At 46.1% G+C, this 2,983-nt stretch overlaps 1 protein-coding gene across 1 annotated transcript in view; it reads left to right on the top strand.

Annotated features, from left to right (window-relative positions):
- Nucleotides 1-2,983, top strand: part of LOC105534679 (low-density lipoprotein receptor class A domain-containing protein 3-like) — a 138,388-nt gene that overhangs the window by 51,172 nt on the left and 84,233 nt on the right. The window lies entirely within an intron of this gene.

Genomic DNA, 2,983 nt, shown 5'->3' with positions numbered 1-2,983 from the left:
CTAATTTGTTCCATTTTCTAAGGAAAAATAAACCACTATTGCTTGCTTCCAGTCTCCTCCCCCTTCTTCACTTTTGGGGAAGCCATCCAGCCGTGGCTGGGGTTTCCAGACAGATGGTGCCCATCCTAAGCAGCCTCTGTGAGCCTCCATTTGGGACACTCTGAGCGCAGTGACACGCTAGAGTCACTCCTTAGTTTCAGGCCTCTCTGATGGTTTTACTCTGATGAAAGGGTGGACTGCGGTCTCCCCCTCATTCACACATCCTGGCTGTATTAAGTGAGCTGACGAAGACACAGACACAAGAATATCCATGTGCCCGTTTGTTCCTGCTCTGTAGTTCTGCTGTGTGTTTGTGATTTGTCATCATGTTCCATTTAGTAGCTGCTGGTGAAATTTTGAGGTTGAATTCTTACTAGGACAACCTGTTCACCTACCAGCCTTAAACCTGGCTCCTCATGAAGTCTGAATGTCCTCAGCCTTCAGCGCGTCTTAGCCCTTTAGTCTGAGTGGAGGAGGATTCGGTTATTTGATCCACAGTGCATGCTGAACCCACTCTTTGGTTCCCGCCCCCGCTTCCTGCACTTAGTCTTAAGTACAAACGTCTAAAAGAAGCCAAGCGGGAGGGGCAGCGGTGCAGCCGGTGAAGTGAGACTCACGCACATTGGAGAGCACGTGCCACACCAAAGGGAAGCCCCCAGCCGAGCCACAGCCAGGCACTGCCATGCAGGAGGGCACTTTCTGCATTGCTGCCTCCAGGTTATCTAAAGGAGCCAAAGATTGGAATTTCTGTGTGAAAGCTCTTGATTTTTAAATATTGGAGGAAAAAAAAATTGGAAATCTGAAAGCACTGTGCAGTCACACAAAAGTCCAGCTCCCAGGCTCATGGAACCCAGGGGAAAAGAGGCAAACCAACCCAATGGGATTTAGGTACAGTTGAAAAAGGAGCCAAATTGGTGAACCTTTTCATTAATAAACATAACAGACATTGATTAAACTCGTACTATGTGGTGGGCACCATGCTAAGTGCTTAACATTACCAATGCATATTCACCAGTGAGGTGGGTGGGGTTAACTTCACTTTACAGAGGAGGACATTGAGTCTCAGTCTGGGAAAGCATTTTGCCTGGGGTCACCTAGGAGTGATCAGAACCTGTATCTGAACCCAGTTCTCTCTGTGAGCCTGTGAGCCTGTTCCCCAGGCACAACACGCTGTCTCCCGCAGCCTTGCTTCCCCTATTTAAAAGTCACAAAGAACTCCCTGGCCAGAAAGGAAACCCAAGGCCTGGCGTCCCCTCCCTGTTTCCCATGGTGGCTTTGAATGAGAAACCAGGGGAAGCTGGCACATCACATGAATGTGGCTTTGACCACTTTCTTTCTCCACGGTGCAGGGTGGACTTTCTTTCAAAAATAGAGTTGCCAAAAGTCTTGGCTGTTGTTAGCTCAGAAATAGCCTCATTGGGCAGGAGGATCCTGTACCTGGAAATTATGTATTTTCCTACTTCCTGTTTGAACTCAAGGAGAACGCCACAGGAAAAAGGGAAACAGGTATAGAGACTGTGTGTTCCAGCCTCCCTAAGTGTGTTAGTTGGCTATAGCTGCTAACAAAATACCACAGACTGGGTGGCTTAAACAACAGAAATGCATCCGCTCACTGTTCCGGAGGCTGGAAGTCCAAGCAAAAGGTGTCAGCAGGTCTGGTTTCTCCCAGCAACCCCTTTTTTCTTTGGCTTGTAGATGGCATCTCCTTGCTATGACTTCACATTAGATTAGAACCCACCCTACAAACAAAACAAAACAAAGCAAAAACCTCACTTTAACTTAATCACTTCTTGAAAGACCTTGCCTCCAAATGCAGTCACATTCTGAAGTGTTGGAGGTTAGGACTTCAACATAGGAATTTAGGAGGGAACAAAATTCAGCCTGTAACACAGGGTAAATAGCCAAATGAATGGGTGCTGGTGAGAAGCACCAAAACCTAAATTCTTATTCAGACTTAGTCAGCGCTCAGCCTCCTGATCACACTCCAACTCAAGTTGTCACCTATAAAATCAGAATAATGTCTCCTCGTGCACTTACCTCCCTGGATTATTTTGAATATCAAATGTCTGATGAAAGTAAGAACTGCTACATGGCAGCAAGGGTTTGCCTTTAGGTAATCCATCAGTGATGAGAGATGGCAAATTTTTTATATGTTTCTCATAACCTTTTCTCTCTTTACAGAAGTAATATATACCCATTGTCCATCCTTTTCATACCATATGATTGAAATTATCTGTAAAGAGCTATATAAGCTGCTTCTACAGATCATAGTATATTGGTTTTCTCAGGCTGCATAAATTACTACAGATTTGGTGGCTTAAAACAACAGACAGTTATTCTCACACAGTTCAGAAGCGAAGTCCAAATCAAGGGGTCAGCAGGGTTTGTTCCTTCTGCGGACCCTGAGGGAAAATTCACTGCATACCTTTCTCCTAGGTTCTGGCGGCTTCCAGCAATCCTTGGCATTTCTTGGCTTGTAGATGCGTCCCTGCAATCTCTGCTTCCATCTTCACCTGGCATTCTCCCTGGAGTCCCAAGATTTCTTGTCTCTGTGTCCCAAATTTCCCTCTACTTAAACGTTATGTTATGTTATGTTATGTTATGTTATGTTATGTTATGTTATGTTATGTTATGTTATGTTATGTTATTGATGGAGATGGAATCTTGCTCTGTCGTCCAGGCTGGAGTGCAGTGGCGTGGTTTTGGCTCACTGCAACCTCCGCCTCCCAGCTTCAAGTGATTCTCCCACCTCCGCCTCCTGAATAGCTGAGACTACAGGTGTGCACCACCACGTGCGGCTAATTTGTGTATTTTTAGTAGAGACGGGGTTTCACCATCTTGGTCAAGCTGGTCTATAACTTCTAACCTTGAGTGGTCTACCCCCCTTGGCCTCCCAAAGTGCTGGATTACCGGCGTGAGCCACCCTGCCTGGCCCCCTCTATTT

The sequence above is a fragment of the Mandrillus leucophaeus genome, unplaced genomic scaffold (genome assembly GCF_000951045.1).
Source record: "Mandrillus leucophaeus isolate KB7577 unplaced genomic scaffold, Mleu.le_1.0 Scaffold138, whole genome shotgun sequence".
In the NCBI taxonomy this organism is placed as follows: domain Eukaryota; kingdom Metazoa; phylum Chordata; class Mammalia; order Primates; family Cercopithecidae; genus Mandrillus; species Mandrillus leucophaeus.
This window is presented reverse-complemented; position numbering and strand designations above follow the sequence as displayed.